The sequence below is a fragment of the Berghia stephanieae genome, chromosome 4 (assembly GCF_034508935.2).
Source record: "Berghia stephanieae isolate SIO BIC M18660-M18661 chromosome 4, UCSD_Bste_1.3, whole genome shotgun sequence".
NCBI lineage: Eukaryota > Metazoa > Mollusca > Gastropoda > Nudibranchia > Aeolidiidae > Berghia > Berghia stephanieae.
The window spans coordinates 71,380,324-71,387,823 of NC_088363.1; the positions used below are offsets into that span (position 1 = coordinate 71,380,324).

Below are 7,500 nucleotides of genomic sequence, written 5' to 3' on the forward strand. Positions count from 1 at the left end.
GGGGGTGAGAAGGAGAAGATGGTGAAGAAGAAGAAGAAGAAGAAGAAGAAGAAGAAGAAGAAGAAGAAGAAGAAGAAGAAGAAGAAGAAGAAGAAGAAGAAGAAGAAGAAGAAGAAGAAGAAGAAGAAGAAGAAGAAGAAGAAGAAGAAATGGAAGTTGAGAGAGAGAATGAGGGGGAAAAGGGAGGATGATGAGAGCGAGAGAAAGAAGGAAGGAGAGAGAGAGGGGGAGGGGGGAAGCGATAGATAGATAGATAGATAGATAGATAGATAGATAGATAGATAGATAGATAGATAGATAGATAGATAGAGAGAGAGGGGGGGGGGGTGTCAACAAAAATGACAAAGATAGTAAGAAAACTTGAGATCCAAGAGGTAATCATTAAACTTCACGTCATCTGTTATGCGTTCATCATGAAATATAAATCAATCACGACGTAGTTTGCATAATAAATCATTTGTCCTCGATTCTCTCTACGGTCTCCAGACGTCTTTGAGTTCTTTTTGAACTAATTTAACAGTAATTGGTGAAATTTTAGATAGTTTTTTTTATCTGAAAATAAAATACACCAAGAAAGAAAATGAAAATCATTGATTATGCCCAGTCGATCGTTGTCGTGTAGAAAACAAGTTGTGTGTGAATAAGTGCAAATATGATATAATAACATGTGTAAAGCATGGCTGCCAAAGTAGACATTCTGGGTTAAGGCCAGGGTAAAATTCCGTTCATCAATTCATTCATAACACTCGCTATTTGCAATTATGGGACGCCTTTTTTCTTATTCGTTTTCCTTTTTTTCACCCTACTTAATTTCTCTCTTCTCTTACTTTCTTTCTTTCTTTCTTTCTCTCTCTCTCTCTCTTTCTGTATCTCTTTTATTTTTCGCCCTCTCTCACCCCCCCCCCTCTCTCTCTCTCTCTCTCTCTCTCTCTCTCTCTCTCTCCATACACTATTTATACAAAATTACTTCTCATAAAAAATTCATGTTAAAAGCGTTTGTCTTAATTGTCATTAGTAATAAATTATTATGATTAGAACTAAAAAATAACCAAAAACAAACAAACAAAAAACATTTTTAAAAAAACAGTGTCTTTTGACTCTATCAGGATCACATTCTCCGCCTCATTGGAAAAAATAACCATGTAAAATCTAGACAGACAACACAATACGGGAGTAAAGGACAGTGATCACCACCGTGTAATCTGTGGTGATCACCTGACTATTTCAGACTATTTCTATTTTATTTTTAAAATGACAATTTATTTCCTGGATATTCCTTCTTAATCTTAATCAATCACAAAGAATCTAACCAATTAATTATCACAAAAAGGTATTCTGTCGGGATGAACAGGATGCTCACAATTCCATATTAAGCTTAAATTCTGTGACCCCGTGCTTGGACCTAATAAGCCACATTTTCTTGAAAAATGTATTCATGTGAAAAGATATATCGCACATGAGTCATGGCTTCTTTACTACATTTTTCAATTTTAGATAAATGGTAGAAAAAAAATTGTTCTATTTTATCGAAGAACAACTGATACCCAATCTTTGTTTCCCGTGCACTTTATGCTTGATTTTCCCAGCTGTATTATATTATAATGTGGAACATCAGGTTCATGCCCACATAATTACAAAAATTGAGTTTGACCAAACACTTTGATTATGGAGAGTGAAATTTGTTTCTAAAAGGGCTTTAAAAATCGTAGGTTTCCAAATGCTGATCGTTTTGACCTTAAAATAATTTTCTTCCATCTTCATGATAATATAATACCTGCCTGACACGGTATGTCACTCATCAACCCCAATCTGCTCTTATGTAAACTTCGATGTATCTTATCCATCTTGTTCTGAGTGCTCTCTCTCTCTCTCTCTCTCTCTCTCTCTCTCTCTCTCTCTCTCTCTCCTCCCGCCCTTGCTTAATCCGTATACGGCTGTTTCTCTCTCAACATTAATTTTCTCAACAATCTCATACCAGTTGAAAATTTAATCAATACTATCAAGACTATCAGGTTTTGATGTTTGATGAATGCAGTAGCAACCATAGGCCATCGGTCCTTGGAGCCGACGTTGATTGCGGATTATGTGGAATCAAAAGGACATCATGTCATGTTTTCATGTTCTTGTTTTTTGTCTTTTTTTGTTGTTTTTTTTTTTTTTTTTGTTTTTTTTTTTGTTGATTTTGTTTTTATTCCAGAGAATTTATTGTAAAGCGCATAGGGCCCTTCGCCGGGAATATGCTCTATTTGAGCTCAAATTATTATCATCATCATCATCATCATCATCATCATCATCATCATCATCATCATAATCATCATCATTTTCATTATTATTATCATTATTATTATCATCATTATTATTATCCTTATTATTATCTTTACTGTTATTGTTATTATTATTATCATTATTATTATTATTATTATTATATTATTATTATTATTATTATTATTATTATATTATTATTATTATTATTGTTATTATTATCATCACTATTATCATTATTATTACTATTATTATTATTATTATTATTATTATTATTATTATTATTATTATTATTATTATTATTATTATTATTATTATTATTATTATCATTATTATTTACAATTGCGTGTTCGATCGCAAATTATTTTCCGGGAGATCTTATGGTCCCAGCTACCCATCACTGCTGGACGGAAGGAGGGTGAGGGAGGGGTTGGGGAGATGTCAAGATAAATATCGACTGTATCCAAGATCTATACAAGACTCTTCTTGCGTAAAAAGCGAGCACTCTAGCAACTGAGCTATCGTTCCTCCTTGATGATGAATGGACGGGTCAAATCAATACGAAGGTTTGTATGAACATCATGAGATGCTATCCTACAAATGGCTGGTGGTAATTCTAGACCTGCTGTCGAATTAATTACAACTCGGCGTGAGCAGCCGGGCAAATTGATGGATATCTTGCTTTGCATGATATGGGGTTTGTAGGTGTTAATTAGGAATCATCGATTCAAGATAGAATGAAATTCTTTTATAGCCGTAAGGTCTTTGCAGTTAGCTATTAATAGATACGCTTTCATAATATAAAGAATTGACACTGTTTTTATCTAAGGATGAATTCCAAATGTATCCGCCACTTATATGACAAACAGTAAATATATATATATAAAGCAGATCAATTTTGCATATTATATGATAAGGGTCTTAATCTGGTTAAGGTTGCAATGCTACCATTTGAATTTGCTTCAACAATAGAGTTTTTCATTGTCAGGGTTGAAAATCTAAAATGTCTGTGGCGGACGCATTTTAAATTTCTCCTTTTATATTTGGCGGGGCATCACGCATCAATTTGCTAGATAACGTTTTTATTTATCTATTTAAAACACGTTTAGTTATAGGAGACTGAATATTTATGATACTGTTGAGGAATTTGTTAAATGAATGCGAAAGATATTGAAATTGTCAATGCCACGAAGGTAACTTTTAACGTTTACTTCCTGATCCTAAAATGGAACAAAATTTCTATCTCGCATCATTTAACCCCTTTGAAACTCCCTGCATTCTTAATAGTCCGTCACTGCCTAAGGGCATCGAATTGTCCAATTGTTTAGCACCCAAGACTGTTTCTTATCCCGGTTTACGCGGCATGAAATGAACGGTAACAATGACTACTCACTGCATATGACTTTCAATAAATACAATGACCCTTGTTACATGTGGTACGTTTGTGTGCGTGAGAAAAGAGAAAAGAGAAAGAGAGAGAGAGAGAGAGAGAGAGAGAGAGAGAGAGAGAGAGAGGGGGGGGAGGGGGTGGGAAGGAAGAGGTAAGGAAAATACTGCTAACAATAAAATTTAATTTCCCAGAAAACATGAACAACAATTAGAGTTATGTGAGTGTGTGTGTGTGTGTGGGGGGGGGGGGGGGGGGGGGTTCTTAGTTGATAAATGCCATAAACCCAGTAAAACGCATTTTGGTTCTGTTTTTGATCAGAAATCTTTAACAGTGAATACAATAAAATGTTCCCAAACGTTAAAAAAAAAAAGAATATTATTTTATACCCACGGCGCTGTCCAATCTTATCTTGGCATTTCTAGTCATACACTGAAAACATTTTTTTTTCTTACTTCAAATCTGTCCAGTTAGAATGTTTATTTGTAATCATTATTAGTTACGGTGTATAGATTGACCCTGTAAGACCCCGTAGCTCTAAAAGGTGAAATGCAGCAAGATGAAAAAGATGTAAAAGGCAACGCAATAGCAACAACAATAATAATAACAAAAACAATCGACAGGGAAAGATAATATGTATGTAAATTTATGGCAAATGAATAATGTTTTTAAGTGACAAAAAGGAAACAAAACAAAACTGCTTTATTTGAATATAGAAAGAAAATGCAAAATGATTTCAGAAGTGCCCTAAAATCTCTAAAAACATAAACAACAAATTTCATGCCTTACCAAAATCACACGTACTTTAGCAGTCAAATTAGTGAAAATTGTATAAATCCACAGAATTCACAAAATGATAATATCCAAATGTAAGTATGGCCAATATGATAATCCACCGAGCTCGAAAATCTGTCACTAGTTTGTTTTCTCCAGAAAACCGTATTCAAATCCTCGGGTACAAAAGTCACAACTCGGAATGATGAATGACAAACGAATGAACACACTGTGAGTAGTGTTCACTTCGTGAATAAACAGATTGTCGAGCAGTAAAATAAAAACAAGATCATTTAAACCTTTGATGACTATGACAACTGGTGACTTCTGTGATTCGATCAGCTTTTATATTTGCGTAAATTCTACCTCATTCCCTCATCTATTTGTTCGTCTTTAATCCATATATCTCTTTTCGTGCGACATCACTGATACGATCATTCAATCCAATGTTGACCATCAAAAGAAACCAATGCTTCCTCAGCCTATCACTCTCTCACTTATCAGTTCTTTGATCGGCGACAACTCAAGGTAGCCTCACCGTTCAACAAAACAAACCTCGCGCGCTACGTGCGACATGCGTTTCCTCTCTCCCCCGCATCTCTCACATTCTCGTCTTCTTACTAAAAACGCGCAGCTCGCCGTCGTTTCACTCGCCTACACCCGCACGAACGGTCTCCGATAGCGTCCAAACCCCTTGGCCGTAAATTTCAGTTTCACTTGCGCTATGTGAGGACAGGTAAAGTCGATTCTCTTTACCAGACGCTCTCACCTATGACGGGGCCACACAGTTCGTCACGGTACAATGAAGTTAAAATCGAACTCTCCGCCTCTCGAAAACACCGACTGTCTGAGGGCCAACAAAACCTACTGTTTTGTTGACAGCCCAACCCACCCCAAACATCAGTAGCGGTCTGTCCGGCCGTCCAGCGTGCGCCACAGGAAAGCTGTTTGGAGGCTTATAGGCTTCAAGACCCAAGGGTGTGAGCGATGAAGCATGACAGGAGACAAATCCTGCCTGGCACGAGCAGGGCTGGGTTCAAACTTTAAAGCTTTATTTAAATGCTAAAATTTAAATGACATAAAATCATCATGCCCTTTTCAAAACCAAGGTTGTATTTCGTATTTTAAAATATAATTTATGATCATGAAAAATGGCAAATGTGGCGTTGAATTTAAAATGTAGAGCAATCGGGTCTGGCAATGTTACACATTGAAAAACACATTTCAAAAGACTTTAATATGATTTTCATATACCATCAGATTCTGATATTTTCAATTAGGAATGACGTTCAGTTCGGTCACTTTATCATAAGATTCGCAGTCTTGGATCGACTTGCACTTGTTTGCAGGTCTGATAACCCAATTCATTGTTGGCCCAATTGTTGTAATGGAAATTCCAAAATATTGTTCTTTACAACAATGTTTTTAAACTAGGCCCAGTATTGTGTTCGGGTGTCAGATCTGCAAGTGAGTTTACGTCGATTTGGATCCATAAATATTATAACACATCATTTACTTATCCTATTTTAAAAACGAGTCAGATATTGAATGATGTCTGATCAATTGATGACATAACGCACAGTAATATCTGACAACAACGTTAATAAACTACAACCCTTTCCTCAAGAAAATCGTTGCATTTGCTAAGATACAACCAGCATCATTAAAAAAAAAAAACAACTGAGATCTTTTTTACTGTCTTTGTGTTATAATGAATGTTTTTCTAAACCAAATTTTACATAATGGGATCGACAAAAAAATCAATTTTTGTATTATTTGGATAGGAATTTTGAGGAAATATCATGAAAATGACTGGTTAGTAGGGAGTTAAAGTTTATTAGTGAGAATTCTGTGAATATAGATAGAATGAAGTCGACGTCACTCAGGTCTTTGTTATTGCTTTTTGCCATCCGCGTTTATGAGTATTCTCACTAAACTTTATTAACCAGACTATAAACGTTCAAGGTTACACATAGTTTTATTGTGTGTTGGTCCGTTATATTTCCGGCTGGCAATGTTGTGAGCTTCTTAGCCAAGCGCATTCTATCTATAGATGACATCTCTTGTGATCTAAAAATAATAACAAAGCGCTGAGTGACATCAGCTTTGTTCATTTTATACCTGCATAACATTCTAGGCTAACACAATGGTCAAATTAAAAACAAAAATGCCTGATAATATATCACCTCGTCCTAGCATGTCATTAATCTATCACAAAAGTCGGTGCGATAATATAATAGGATTATGGTCTAATAAAAACCCAATACACGTATTACAACTGTCTTGATATTCATTCATTTTGTGTTCGTACTCCACATTATCAATATACCATTAAAAAAAAAATAGAGTATGTATATTATTTATATAGATAGTATGCAGATGACGTCACTCAGGTCTTTGTTATTGTTTTTGCCATCCGCGTTTGTGAGTTGTTCTCACTAAACTGTATTAACCAGACTATAAAAGTTCATGGTTACACAGAGTTTGTGTGTTGGTCCGTTATACTTCCGGATGGCAATGTTGTGAACTCCTTGGCCAAGCGCATTCTATCTATATAGCAATATCCATTAAACGTGCTCAAAACGCTTTACTATAGGTCTAAAGCAAACAGCAACAGTTAACATAGAGGAAAACATCTGACGCCTATGAGGCGATGTTACATGATTTTGAGACAGAGACAAGGCTGTTAACGGTCAGGTACTCATTTTGTACCCGCGTACGGAGTAGAGCCATCTCCAAGGACTCAATTATGCGCCGCTCAGAGCGGGATTCAAACCCTGGACCCTCCGGTCCAATTGCGAGTGACATACTACAAGACCACAGAATCGCACATGGATGTGTAAGATGAAATAATTAAATGACGTAATAGTGTAGGAACATTCGACTCACAAGCCGGTATTGATCTCGAGTACAGTATAGATTTTTTTTCTGACGCATTATCCATCCATTAGTAGTGGGTAGCTGGGTCTGTTAGACGTGGCGAAAAGTGCTTCCCAATAGATGTTCAACGCCACTAAAACCGGGATATACTCAGGCTTCATAGGGCTATGTAGAGGATTATAATTTTTTTTTTAAAT

The 7,500-nt window shown here is 35.7% G+C and overlaps 1 protein-coding gene across 2 annotated transcripts in view; it reads right to left on the reverse strand.

The window, feature by feature from the left end:
* Positions 1-5,272, reverse strand: part of LOC144971153 (protocadherin-11 X-linked-like) — a 66,281-nt gene extending 61,009 nt beyond the window's left edge. The window contains exon 1 of one of the 2 annotated variants that reach the window (XM_078911629.1): positions 4,439-5,272. The gene's annotated coding sequence lies outside the window, so the exon portion shown is untranslated. The remainder of the gene's footprint in view (positions 1-4,438) is intronic. The other variant, XM_078911630.1, reaches the window with a different exon arrangement.
* Positions 5,273-7,500: the final 2,228 nt, after the last annotated feature.